Source organism: Dama dama, chromosome 33 (genome assembly GCF_033118175.1).
Source record: "Dama dama isolate Ldn47 chromosome 33, ASM3311817v1, whole genome shotgun sequence".
Classification (NCBI taxonomy): domain Eukaryota; kingdom Metazoa; phylum Chordata; class Mammalia; order Artiodactyla; family Cervidae; genus Dama; species Dama dama.
The window spans coordinates 35,428,464-35,444,117 of NC_083713.1; positions in this window are offsets into that span (position 1 = coordinate 35,428,464).

The window sequence follows — 15,654 nt, forward strand, 5'->3', positions numbered from 1 at the left end:
GTACCTTCATTCTCTGATCACAGACCTTGCAAGACATATTTCAAAGAAGCATCACTTCCCTCACAACAGAAATGCATCCACCTCTAAACTCGAAATAGCAAAAGCATAGGGCAGAAGATGGGGAATATATTATCCAACTAAAATTACAGAGAAATTTTAAGTAGGCAGAATATAATTGCCCAATTTGGAAATTAGCCAGGACACAGGGTTTAACATCATCTTTACTCTTTTGAAAAGTGCCATGGGATTTTTAATAACTGCTGGTGGTCAAGACCTTGGTTTTACCCTCATCCATTAGACGACACCTCCAGCAGTGCAGTGCCCCCTCATACCATGCTGGGGCATCAGTTCAGTACTGACTCAGTGAAAATTGTGCCACCTACTGAATCATCCACAGCTCATCTTAGAGTGCCCCGGCTTTTAGGCTTTTCTCTGGAGAGCTGTTATGAAGGATGGGACCAGGCTCAATGATGCTTAATTTATTAGATTTCAAGGCTTTAAATGGTTAAGATCTCAGACCTGAGTTTTACTTTCAATCTAAGCCAAAAGATTTTTCATGATTTTTCCATACTTATGGGCTATAATAATGGTCTGAATCATTAAACTATACATGATACACATCTCTCTTTGAAAATAAGGGAATAAGGGAATAAAGATAATGACACATATACCTACATAAATATGTATTTATGTACATTGATACATGCAATAGAAAGCAGATTCCCTCATTTGTAATATATTTTAATCTTTTAAAATGGAAATACTACCACCCTTTCACTAAAAAAAATTTTTTAAAAAGTAAACTATATTCCACAATGAGTTTATTTTCCTTTCTAGATTTTTTAAGAATCTAGGAACAAATATTTTAAAAAGTAAAAGCAAATCTTGGAGGGAGTAGACTTCACTGGCCAAGTAAATAGAGTGAATTTTTGTAAAAGAAAACATTTATTATAGCTTTCCAAATAAAATCTTGCCATCTACAAAAGAACCTCAATACATCTTAACTATTCCAAAAATAACTGAAAAAAAAAATCAAGATTTTTTGATAAAATTCAGATACATTCAAACATAAATGGTGAAACACTGAATATTTCTAGACTTCATGCTTCATTTTTACCATTTTTTTTCCATCTGTGTTAATGTGTGTACAATGTATACAATTTGTTTTGGGAGGAAAAGTGTTCATGCTATTTTCATGATCTTTGAAATGGTTATCAAAAATTCTTTTCTGGCTGCTAAAAGTATCAGTATCCTGGAATTGAGAAACTGTTTCTGAAAGTGTTTTTTGAGGTGTTACTTTTGGAAATGACATTGAGTAAATCCTGGTGCTGTGTGAGAAAAAGAGAGAGCTGGAAATGGTTATAAGGAATAGATTGAAACAATATAGCTGAGACTGCAAAGTAGATTCCAACATATCACGGTGTTTTCATTCACTCCTGTGTCAGAGATTCTCAAGTCAACACAGACAGACAGACAGACACTCTACATACACACCATTGTACGTAATCTTCTATTTTCCTTTTTTGCTCTTATCAGTTTCTAACATTCTTTATCATCTGTTTTTCCTTTTAAGAGCAATCTGTAATGAGGAATCCTTGTTAAATAGAAAATCTTTCTCAACTCAATCCATTTCCCAGAATTCCCTTACACAGTTCTGCTGTGATTTGATCATTCCTTGCCAGTAAATTAATAACTCAAATATTGGAGGGTTGGAGATCAGGGAAAGAAAAACTAGTTGAGGCAACTTAAGTCTGATTTGGTGAATTGCTACTGCTGTGATAGAGTTAATATGCCTCCCTAAGTGCGTGGTTTGCTATCAGATGGAAAAATTAACTTTTTTTTTTTTTCATTATCAACACAAAAATCATGGATGACAGATAGTCTTCCATTGTAAAAATGAAAATCTGAGACATAAAAACTCTCTGGCTAGGTCAAATAGCTCCCAGCCAACTCATGAGAAGGTTTGTGTAAACTATGGACTGCTATGGCTTTGATACATGTTTCATGTTGAGATGATCATAATTTCCTATAGAGTTTAGTTAAAAATACAAATTGTTTTTTATTTCCTAATCAAATAAAACAGTGCATTAGATTGTGAATTTTTTCCATTTAAGTACTATTTTTGAGTATTTTTACATATTTTTATACATTTTTCATGTATAATATAGCTGTTTTGTAGTCCATTACACTTTGTTTCTAATGCTATTTTCCTTTTCTCAAAATGTCATTCTCTAAACCATAGTTTCCTTACCTAATGTTCTTTCTTCACTCTAGTTACTAACTTCCAAGTACACTTCCAAAAGAAGATAATATTCATTAAGTATAATTAAAAAAAAAAAAAGAATAAAGAAAAAATGTAATCTTAGAAACAATCAACTCAGTTGTAATCTGTGAATATTTCAGCTAACAAACACGAGAGTCTATTTCTATATGACTCATAGTGATTATATATATATGCACAAGAAAAAACATATTTATTTGTCTTTCTAATCTTTTATAAGTAAGGCTGCCTTGTAAGTATAAGAAATTAAAAAATAAATAAATAAATAACCATACTGGATGCTCAATTTCCCCAATTATTGTTAACTGTAATGTATATGTTTCTCCTAAGTATTTTTTCTCCTATCAAACCATTAATTATTTGTCAATACTTCAAATAAATGATTGTAACATATGGTTGATTTTGATAGTCATTACCTCAGCCTCTTCCTCCAAGATTATGAAAACGAGCCTATGATAAAGACAAAGGATATATAATATCCTACACACAGAGTGAACCAAATATTTTCCTCAGTAAAATTCTTACAATCCTAGAACCAGGTCATCAAAATTTTATAGAAATTCTTAATCATAAATCTGATAGATTAAATACTATTTTAAAGCTAAATGTTGAATGTATATATTAATTATTCAAGTTGTATTAAGCACCATGATAATTTGTTTTTGAAAGGAAAACATATGAAAAATATAAAATAGCAAATGAATAAATTCCCATATATATTGGGTTAAATGAAGATACCCCAAAAGACACATCCACATCGAATTCCTAGAAACCGTAAAAGCTATTATACTTGGAAAAAGATAGTTTACAAATGTAATTAAATTAAGGTTCTCAAGGACAACATCTAGATTAATTAGTCAGTTCAGTTCAGTCTCTCAGTTGTGTCTGACTCTTTGCGACCCCATGGACTGCAGCAGGCCAGTCTTCCCTGTCCATCACCAACTCCCAGAGCTTGCTCAGACTCATGTGCATCAAGTTGGTGATGCCATCCAACAATCTCATCCTCTGTCATCCCCTTCTCTTCCCACCTTCAGTCTTTCCCAGAATCAGGGTCTTTTCCAATGAGTCAGTTCTTTGCCACCAGGTGGCCAAAGTATTGGAGTTCCAACTTCAGCATCAGTCCTTCCAATGAACACCCAGGACTGATCTCCTTTAGGATGGACTGGTTGGATCTCTTTGCAGTCCAAGGGACTCACAAGAGTCTTCTCCAACACCACAGTTCAAAAGCATCAATTCTTCGGTGCTCAGCTTTCTTTATAGTCCAACTCACATCTGTACACGACTACTGGAAAAACCATAGATTTGACTAGACGGACCTTTGTTGGCAAAGTAATGTCTCTGCTTTTTAATATGCTATCTAGGTTTGTCACAGCTCTTCTTCCAAGAAGCAAACATCTTTTAGTTTTATGGCTGCAGTCACCATCTGCAGTGATTTTGGAGCCCAAGAAAATAGTCTGTCACTGTTTCCACTGTTTCCCCATCTATTTGCCATGAAGCGCTGGGACTGTTTGCCACAATCTTAGTTTTCTGAATGTTGAGTTTAAACCAGCTTTTTCACTCTCCTCTTTCACCTCCTCAAGAAGCCCATTAGTTCCTCTTTGCTTGCTACCATTAAAGTGGTATCATGTGCATTATTTGAGATTATTGATATTTCTCCCTGCAATCTTGATTTCAGTTTATGCTTCATCCAGTCCAGCATTTCACATGATGCACACTTCATGTAAGTTAAATATGCAAGGTGACACTATACAGCCTTGATGTACTCCTTTCCCAGTTTGGAATCAGTCTGTTGTTCCATGTCTTGTTCTAACTGTTGCTTCTTGACCTGCATACACCTTTCTCAGGAGGCAGGTCAGGTGGTCTGGTATTCCCATCTCCTTCAGAATTTTCTACAGTTTGTTGTGATCCACACAGTCAATTTTGCATAGTCAATGAAGCAGAAGTAGATGTTTTTTCCTGGAATTCTCTTGCTTTTTCTATGATCCAATGGATGTTGGCAATTTGATCTCTGGTTTCTCTGCCTCTTCCAGATCCAGCTTGAACATCTGGAAGTTCTCAGTTCATGTAGTGTTGAAGATTGGATTGGAGAATTTTGAGCATTACTTTGCTAGCGTGTGAGATGAGTGCAATTGTGCGGTAGTTTGAGCATTCTTTGGCATTGCCTTTCTTTGGGATTGCCTTTCTTTGGGATTACCTCAGTTCAGTTCAGTCGCTCAGTCGTGTCCGACTCTTTGCGACCCTATGAATTGCAGCACACCAGGCCTCCCTGTCCATCACCAACTCCCGGAGTTTACTCAAACTCATGCCCATCGGGTTGGTGATGCCATCCAGCCATCTCATCCTCTGTCATCCCCTTCTGCTTCTGCCCACAATCCCTCCCAGCATCAGGGTCTTTTCCAATGAGTCAACTCTTCGCATGAGGTGGCCAAAGTACTGGAGTTTCAGCTTCAGCATCAGTCCTTCCAATCCCAATCCTGGAATTACCTAGGAGGGTTCTAAATCCATAATATGTCCTTAAAAGAAACACCCAGAGGAGAGACACAGGGCAGAAGAGGAGAAGGCAAAAAGACAGAAGCAAAGGTTAGAGAGGTATGGTTACCAATCAAGGAATGCCAAGGATGGCAGGCAACCACAAAAAGTTAGATGGGAGGCATGGAATGGATTCTCTTCAAAGCCTATAGAGAAGCATGGCTGACCTTGATTTCAGGCTTCTGAACACTGAGAGGATAAATTTCTATTATTTCAAGCCACTTGGCTTGTGGCAATTTGTCAGAACAATCTCAGGAAATGAATACAACATAATCTATAGAGTACACAGAGATGATCAGAATTTATAAAGCATGACTATTCTCCTTTTTTCATTGAAAGGAAGTCAGTTCCTTATAATTACAAAGTTACAGAACTCACAGAAAGAACTGTTATATTGGGATTTCATTAATATTTAGATAAAACAATTTTTCACAATTGTATAACTGCACTGAAATACACAATTGTGATAATGACAGTGGCATAGAAAAAAAGTATCTAGTAAATCAAACAGATGAGTGGCAGTACGAAGAGTTTATTTTATATATTCAGTACAAAGTTATCAGAGTCTAGTGGATTAAGAGATCAAAATTTCCTATCAGAGGTAACATTCAACCATAAAAGCTAATAACTTACTTCTACTGTCCTCACAGTAAGTTCAGCGGTGAACCACATAATAAAATTTTACAAACTTGAACCACAAGCATCCCAAAGGCCCTGAGGAGAAAAAGAGCTGACATGTTTCAACAACTGAGAGCAAATAGCAAAACCCCCAAAACTCATGTGTTGAGAATGTGATGTGAGTAAAATGGGCACATACAAAGAAGTCGAAGGGTTCAGCAAGATTTAAACCATGAAGCCCCAGGTTCTTGAAGAGATAACAGTGGCCTATGCTAAGTTAGGCAAGTAGGAAGCTATCTTGGGACTCAGTCCCTATTTTACTGATTTTTTATGTTCTTAAATCCTAACAGTGTTCTTGGGACATAGTTAACATTGTTATACAGTCTTAATGAAAAAACATTAATTTTTCGAATAAGACTTCAATGTTTACTTGAAGATAATCTGTTTTGATCAAAACCTACTTACTGTTAGTTCCTTCTACCACATGGTAAGTTACTTAAGATCCTTTCACTATTATATCCTGGCAAGTAGTGGTATTGCTCAGGAAATAATGTTGAATGAATAAATGAAACATAACAATTATTTATCAGTGAAATATTTTGTGCCCTTTTGGTAGTGACTAGGAGATCAGGGCCAGATGAGTGTCTGAATTAACTTGGGTTATATCATGTGCAACTGGTAATGTTAGTACTGGTCTTAGTCTTAGACATTGTTTGCACTGTATGTGAAATATCTTGTTGTTTATCAACTGTCTTTTGGCTCTAAGTATGCTTTTCCTTGGCCTGCTCTTCTTTCCAGGCCTAACACCTCTCCAAGCCCAGGCTATCTGATGCTTCTTCTCATAGCCACTGCACTAAATTTCTTATATAGTGTTAGTCACTCAGTCGTGTCCAACTCTTTGCAACCCCATGGACTGTAGTATTTTAAGTATTTCTTTCAGCATCTGTTTGGCTGTGCATGTATATTTGCACATCCCTTCCTATTGTACACATACCTTTTTAATTTTTGCAATTTTTTGAACTAAAGGGACTATAATGTAAAAGGCTTCTCTGTCCATGGAATTCTCCAGGCAAGTATACTGGAGTGGGTAGCCATTCGCTTCTCCACGGGATCTGCCCAACCCAGAGACTGAGCCCAGGTCTCCTGCATTGCAGGTGGATTCTTTACCATCTGAGCCACTAGGGAAGCCCCGCATTTCTTATAATTGACAAACTAATTACAAATGCTCCTTCAAGCCATTTTTTTATACTAGTCAATAGTTTATTAGTCTAATTCTGGCAACCATACACACATCAATGAAATAAACTTGCAATTTAATGTAGTATTTTATTTATACTTTTCACTAATTAAAACTGTCTTTCAATTTGTTAAACTAAATGTTTATAATAATGCCATTACACAGAGAAGATCAGAACTTCTAGAGCATGACCATACTTTCTCCTTTTCTTGGTGAAAGGAAATCTGTTCCTTATAGTTACAAAGTTATAGAATTCACAGAAAGAACTGTTATATTCGAAATTCAGTAATATTTACACAATAATTTTTTTTATTTGTATAGGTTGTTGAGGATCATTTCAGTTGCAAACTGATTCAAGCTTTCACATTATAGTCCCTTTAGTGCAAAAAATTACAAAAATAAAAAGGTATGTATACAATAGGAAGGGATGCACAAACGTGCATGCACAGCCAAACATGCTGAAGGAAATTTTTAAATTACTCACAGAACTTTTTTCAACATTATAACACTAAACAATCCTTTCTCAACCCCCAGAAAATCCTATGCTTTTGGAGACAAAAATACTTATTAGAATTAAAAATTTTCATTCAAGAGTATGGTATTTCTGTATATCTGGAGAGTTACATTCAAGCTTAAGCTTAAGCATTAAGATAACAATAGTGTAAGCTCTAGGGTGGAACAAAAGAAGGGGGAAAATCCCAGAAGTTCTCAGAGGTAGTTAGGGGGGAGAAAAAAAGGAAAGATAGGGGAAATGAGGGAATCAAAGAAAAAAGAAGGAAGACTCAGGGATGGGTAAATCTCCTCTTTACTTAGCTTTTCAAAAGGTTTGTGATAACCAGCTTTTGTGTAAATGGATTTGATGACTCTGGGCTATAGGTGACTGACAGCTGAATCTAGGCCCCTCGAGAAGTGTCACTCTGGGGACTGCCATTGTTGCAGATTGTTTCTTCTGACTGACCCAGAAGAATCATTATCTCAAGGGGACTCTAAAAACAACCGCCCCCACCCCAAGCCGCCCAAGAGCTAGAAGTAAGCAACTTAGCTTCTCTTGAGCAGTAATTACAAAAGCTAACAAGGGCTGTAACTGAGTTAAATCTTTCTCCAATCCCCGATTAAAAAAAAGATTAAAGTAGTCAAGTAGACAAAGATTTTTCCCTAGCAAAAATGTCCGATGCGTTGTTGCTGGAAAAATAAACAAACTTCCAGGTCCTCCTCCGGAAGCGCTTAACTGAAGAGGGTATTTGTAGGTAAATGTTTCAGTCTTCTTTATTAAAGTGAATGTATTTACTTTGGGACTACTTCAGTTACTTTGTTACTAGTGAGCTAAACTCTGGCCCTATTGCCTTAATATCATATAAAACAAATTCCTTCCAAACCCTGCTGTCACAATGGCAAGTTAATAGGGTATCTCACTCATCTAGCTACAACAGAATTCTGCCCCCAAACCCTGACTTTTCCGTGCCACCAGCAAGCGTCACAGGGCTGGCCAATATATGGTGGTGGCCTGCAAGGAGGCAGTCATTTCTTCTTCCATTAAACCACTAAAAAGGCTACACATGCACCTACCATCAGGATAATAAAGTCGTTAGCATAACCAGGCTAGTTAACTTAAAATCTGAAAGCTGATAAACCCAGCATTATGCTATAACCACAATTAGGCCATCCTTAACAAACCACACGCCTCAGGTGGAGGGCGGGACTTCCTGTCTGGGGAGGAACCAATCAAAGAGAAGAATGGAAACGAGTAGGGGGTTTCTACGGGCCTGGACTTTTCTCTCGATGTTCCCGTTGGGCTGAAGACTTCCTTAAGGTAAAGAAACAGATATAAGAGTCTTTTCTAAAACTAAACCTTATTCTTCCTTAGTGAAAATCAGCAAGTTTCAATTGTCTGTGACTTAAGATAATTTGGAAGTTTTTTGTAAAACAGCCTGATGGAGCTTTTTTTGCTGCCTTATTTGGTTCTTCAGCCCTACTTTAACTGCAGGTATTTGCAGTTAACTTTTCTTTACTCTTTCTTTTTCTTGTTTGTATCCCCTTATTTCTGTATCCCTTTATTCTGTATCAAAATACTCTAGAAAGTAAGCTCCATGAGGCTAGGACTTAGCATAATGTTAACATAATTAGAGATCAATATACATTTGCCAAATTTTGATTCCTGCTTTAAAATGAATTTTTCTTAATCACTTCTCATGTTTTGTAGTAACTTATTACTTTAAAAATTAAGCTACTATAGCCTTCAGATTTAAGCAATAAAAAAAGCTTAACTACTGGGAAAAAAATTGTCATTTTATTTTTTTCCCTTAAAAATAAATTGTTAAGTTGTCTTGGGATATATTAGCCTTTGTGGGTTATTATATTTGATTGTTTGCAGAAATGTTTTTCTTTACAACTTGTAGTGGAAGAAAGTGGAGCAAGGTAGTGAAAGGTAGATTCTTAAACTTGGGACTAGGACCTTGATTCAGTTGTATTCAAGTCTGGCAAATTACTTAACATCTCTGAACTTCAGTGGACTCACCAATAATCATTTTTTAGCAGGGTGGTGTGTGAGGGTTTAGTGAGATAACATGTAAAATTCCCTAGTTCATTGTAGATATTCAATAAACAGTGCTTTGGGTAGGAGGAAACATTTGTGATAGTAAAATAATCTCAAAGTAAGCTAGAAGCTTAAGAACCTAACTGGAAAGCAAAAACAAAACAAAACAAAACAAAAACCTTTCAGTTTCAGTAGTGCAATGGGTTGGGATATGGCTCCAGGAATATTACTTAACTTCAGTGTCTATTATTAGTATTTGTAAAATGGTGTAATAAATTTCACCCACCTGGCAAAGGCCCTGTGTACTGTTTAAAATAAGACAACAAGCCCCAGATGGAGTCACTTGTTCTAAGCCTTACCTCATCAAGCTGAGACTTAATTATAGTTTTGGCTTTCCCAGAAAAGGAATCATAAGTCAGTCAATCAGGAATCACATGTGAGCACTAGTTAGGTAATCTGCCTGATAGATCCTGACATCCCTAAAGGTAAATAACCTTGCAATAAACAACCTGGCTTTTTGGCCTAGTATAACTTCCTCGTTCTTGCTCCAATCTGCCTATAAAAGTTTTTCATTTTGTTCAGCTCCTCAGAGTTCTTTTCTGTGTGCTAGACTGGATGCTGCCTGATGAGTATCAATTTTTGCTTAAAGTAACTTAAAAATTTTTAATATGCCTGTTTATTTTTTAACAGTACGTTAGATACACCGTAGTGATTACAAGTATTATGTTAAGTCAAATATTATTCTATTTTGTGTGATAAAATGCTGTTTTAAACAGTAGAATAAGTTGGTATGCAAAAGATTATTGTGTTAATTAAACATAGGATTGTGTGAAATCATTAGATTCATTTTCTCTGAACATTTTGTAGTCTTTATATTAGAGTTACTATTAACTAACACAGCTTGACAAATACTTCTTTTACTCGATTTGTATGTGGTGCTATTTTTAGTGAAAAATTATTCGAAATACAGTGGTTAATAGAAATGGTATTCAGGAGCTTTTAATGTAGCTTTAGACGGATCAGACCTGCTTGTGAATGTTCCTCTGAAGTCTGAAATAATGACCATGTTGAATTCTCGGTCTAGCAAAAAATATCTGGGCCAGGCAACCCCAAGAAGGTTGAGAATTCCAACTCAGTAGGAGACTAACCTATTCCTCAGAAAGTTCATACCCCTGCTGAAGTCCTGTTCCCCCACAAAACACATGACTGAGCTGCAGATAAAAGTTGGGGTACCATTGTTGGAGGTTGAGGAATGAAGAAGAATTGGTAGAACAGGGAAAGCTGGTCTAGTAACAATGGCCTAATGAGGGGTAAAAACAATATAGTGATTAAATCAAATGTTCTATAGTTTTGCCTTATTAATTGTTACCTTTGTTTAACTGTTGCCTGTATGACCTTAGAAAGCTGTTCATTCTGTCGTGTTTGTTTACTTACCTGAAATAAGGGTGTAAGGTAAGTACTCTTCAATTAAAATACACCTTTTAAACACCTCATGTGTGTATAATATATGAAGAATTTAAATTCTTAATACTACAATATATGAAGAATTTAAATTCTTAATACCTCTCTCTCTTTCAGCTTCTATGCTCACTAAAGGATTGGGAGACTGGATTAGGGGAAAAAAAAAGAGGGAGAGTTTAAGCAGAATCAGTGTCCTCTTGAAATATATCTTTTCTGAATGATTACTCCCTCCTCTTCTTCCTCTCATATTTATTTGCTTATTTACTATTTGGGGAGCAAGGTTAACAGAAATCTCCCTAGTGACTCTTATCTTCACTGAGGTGCTCGCCAGGGTAGAGTTTTAGAAGATAATTCTTGAGGAAAACGCAGAATGAATACAGGGGTCTCTTCTGTCTCCTTTCCTAGGGAAGAAGAGAGCTAAATATATAATACTTGTAAAAATTGTGCTTAAGTTTGTGAGCAGTTTAAAGTGCCAAGTAGAGCTAGAATGGTATAGAGATAAGGTCTCTGGACATGGAATTGGAAGGCGTTGGTGTAAGGCTTGGCTATATCACTTACTAGTGTGTGACCTTGGACAGTTTATTTTCCATCTTTGTATTTATTGTGGGGTAACATCTATTTCTTATACTTCACCAGATTGTTATTGAAATAATATCAAATATTATGTATAGAACAACGCACTGTCTCTCTCTCTATGTGTGTGTGTGTGTGTCTGTGCTGTGTGTATGGAAAATCTAACAGGTAGTTTTCGCAACATCTCAGTAGGGATTCGGGAAACTTGGGTGGTGTTTTTGGAGGCAGGCCCATGGACAGGCCTATGTTCCTTGCTCCCTTGGACACAGCTCTGCTTTTTATCTATGAGTAGGTAAGCTGATGACACGACTTTCTTTCATTGATTTTTAAAGGCTCTGCTGCTAAGAACAGAGTTTGAAATGTGCATATAACAAGTATGTTCACTCTTTAATCATAATAATATCAACTGCAATGTGTTTAACACTATGTAGAAAGCTTTGCAAACATCAAAGATACAGGCAAGGATGTTATTGTGAGGTAGGTCAGGTGACCATATTTATTTTAATACCTTTCAAACTTTTGCTCTCCAGACTACTTTATACAAAATTACTAATGACCCCAAGAAGTTTACCTAGAAAATCCCCTTCAATAGAAGAGTACCCATGTGTGCATATTCCATTAACCACCAGGATGATGATGTCATCACATGTCATGTAGCCTCTGGAAGGTCCACTTGAACTCTCATGAGACAATGAAAATGAAAAAAGCGATGTCTTAGTATTATTACAAAAATAAGTTTGACCTTGTAAGGCCCATGAAAGAATCTTAGGGACCCCCAGGGGACCTAAGACCACACTTTCAGAACCACTGACACATTATTTTGAAGGCAACACCAACGTACTGAATTAATCATTAAGTTGGGTGTGTATTTTTTCCATCTCTGCTTGAGGCTCAATCGAAATTGGAATGATGATTGAGATTCACTTCGAGGAGATTTTATGTTTTCAGTAGTATCATCACTCTTTAAACCTGTATTTTAAAATCTTTATAAAAGTTACGTTAGGCTTCTTTCATTGAAGCATAGCAGCCACTTTTCTCTCCCAAGAAGCAAAAATTAACCCCCAATTTCAGTTAAAATGGCATTTGGGCCTCTCATTTAGCCATTGAAAAAAATGTTTTCATTTGATTGCTTATTTTTTTATAGGTTTGTGTATTCCAAAAAATTATTTGTCAATCAATAAAGCGACCTTTCAGAAAGTTAGAGTTATAAAGCATCATCACACAGATATACACACTTTCCTTTAACAGAGTGGCTTTTATTTTAGGTCATCCTTGAGGAAAGCATTGTACTACTCATTTCTTTAAGCAATTCATTATAGTGCATGCTTAATATTTCAATAATACATTTTAATTGGACACAATTTGCTCCTTTTGTCTAATTTTTTTTAAAGTTATCTGCCCATTTGTAAGCAAAGACAAAAGCTTGTCAGTTCCCAAAAGTACTTTTTCTGCTTCACTTTGAGGACATCTGTAGCCTGAATAGTTTTTAGTCCCTCCCAATAGGTCTCCTCTCAGCTGCTCTGTGTTTTTACATCTCTCAAGAGGGGTTAATTCTTTACAGCTGTGTCCTGCCTTCCAAGAATCTAACATGTGCAAATTATTAATCTTTTTCTATTGCTACAGTAACTCCCCAGGCCATAAACACCCCCTACCTAAAACTGGCCCTTTTCCAAGAAAAACTTTGGTATTCTTTCCCTGGAAAGATAATTTGGTCTCCTTTGGTTTACATTGTTATTTAGAACAATTGGTAAAATACAGAAATTTACTTCTAAACAATTACTTACAAATAGAAATTTAATCTTCATTTTTCAATCTATCCACTGTTGTATACTTTGTGTCAAATTTTGCATTTCATTTATTAGACAAATCAGCCTGCTTATATTTTCAAGAGTATACTTTTCAAGTTTTTTTTTTTACTAAGTATTATTCTAATTATATCAGGTAGGACTTTTTTAGTAGGAAAAAATAATGTGTGTCCTTTCCTTCAGTGTAAGTAAATTATGCTTTTTCAAGTGTGACTTTCATGTACTTACACTTGCAATCTATATCATGTTTTTGTATATAAATATATTAATATTTATTTGTAAGGATGAAAACAAACTTAGAATATTATGGTAAGACAATTTATATTAATATACAAATATGTTGACTATTCATAGTCCAACTCCTCAATTTATATCTAAAATGTACTTTATTCTAGATTTATATATCCTTTTGGACTTACTGAAAGATGGTCACTGCTTGGCCATTTCTCTCTGCCTTTATGACCTAAGTTTTGTTCATTTCTTAGCTAGTGGTTGAATACTCTTATGACACTTCCAACCTTCAAAATAGATAATTTATTTTAAAAGTTAAATATGTCTTTATAAAATATTAAGAAATTCTAGGAATTGCATTTCTCAGTGATTACATGCCTCTAGTGGTGTTCTGAGGCACAAGGCAGAGGGTCCAGTGATTTTTACCACCTGACAAGTGCAATAATCCCCTAGAACTGCAAGGCCTGAAGCATCTTATTGCTGTTATGAAACAGAATTTATAAATAAAAATAAGGAAAACAGCCAGAGCCATGCACTTCCTGGCTCCACTGACATTGATATGACAGCCAATCAGAAATTTCCATTTATGCCAAGATGGCCAAACCAATAATTTTAGCAATAAAGCCTGCTCCAAGAAGTATTAAAATGGTTTGCCTCTAATACATGTTTAAACACAATGGAAGTTTAAAGGTAGGTTCGTTATAATTCAGACATACAATCATTTTAATATATACAGAAAACCTCCCTGTAGACCAATTAAAAGGAGCTTCCAAACAATGCTGACTCTTAATTCACATAATATTATAACTCAAGCAAGTTACATTTTAACATTTTTAGATAAGCTATATAAGAGTAGAAAAAAAGGATTAGGACAATAGTGACATTTGAATTGCATTTTGTATTATTTCAACTGCATTTTAACAGTCTTTATTACTAAAAGAGGGAATAAGAACACAGAAGGGACAAACTTGTATGGATTATTTTTTCATTACATGCATTATTCCAGTTTAAAAATGTCAGTCACTTGTCATGTTAACTAAGAATGCATTCGCTACTGTACAAATCTAAAGCTGGAGTTAAACTGAGAATTTTGCAAGGGATAGATACAAAGAAGTGATTTTTTTCCTTCTCTTTGTATATAAAAATAGAACTTTCAGAAATGTCATGGCTGACACATTTAGCTGCTGGACATTGAAAAACCTCTTTCTGACTCGCAACCTGTGACTGGAACTCTGTCAGAGAAATCAAGAGATGTTATACTATAGAGCACAAGCAGTAGAAGAGGCTTTGCTATTTGGCCTTGTTTTTAAAGCAAAAGTGATTTAAACTGGATCATAAATAAATGTTTCTTATACTCCTCATCTTTAAAATACAGAAAAATAATTCATTGTTTAAGATCTTTGTACAGTTATCTAATTCAGTGAGTATTTTTTAGGACTATATGGACTACTGAAACAGCATAACATGATAAGAAAGAAACATGACTGAATAAATATGAAGAGTTATTTTTCTGAAATCTTGTCGCAGTTAGTGATGACCATACCGGGCTTCCCTGATAGCTCAGTTGGTAAAGAATCCGCCTGCAATGCAGGAGACCCCAGTTTGATTCCTGGGTCGGGAAGATCCTCTGGAGAAGGGGTAGGCTACCCACTCCAGTATTCTTGGGCTTCCCTTGTGGCTCAGCTGGTAAAGAATCTGCCTGCAATGCGGGAGACCTGGGTTCGATGGTTGGGTTTAGAAAGATCCCCTGGGGGAGGGAAAGGCTACCCACTCCAGTATTCTGGCCTGGAGAATTCCGTGGACTGTATAGTCCATGGGGTCGCAAAGAGTTGGACATGACTGAGCGACTTTCACTTTCACTATAAAGGAATACAATGAACCTTAAAAGAACACAACCATATTTCAAAAACTGAAAGGCAGTTTTTATGTAATATTTGTCTTTCTTTGATCTCATATGTAATTAGAGTTCCTCTTTTTTCAAGAGAGATCAAGGGAACTATGGCACACAGTATAACATATATTGCCCCCAGTACTCTATAAAATTCAGAAAAGCTGAGTATTCACATTTTATTATGTCTATGAAAATTTTCACCAGTTCATACTTTAATAAGGATCTTGTCATAATGTCAATTTTGTGAAAAGAGAATATGACTAAATAGGCATTCACCTGAACATCCATGAAATGGTTGAAATAAAACTAGATGAGTTCTTAGTAAGTATTCACAAAATTCTTCATGATACTTTAAAATTGCCATAACGTATGTATTCTCACTTATATTTACTTTCAGAAATGGCAACATATTAATTTTTAAAGGTGAGTGAATGACCTTAAGATATTTTAGGTTCAATGATATAGTTGATTATGTGATACTACTATAATTTAGGG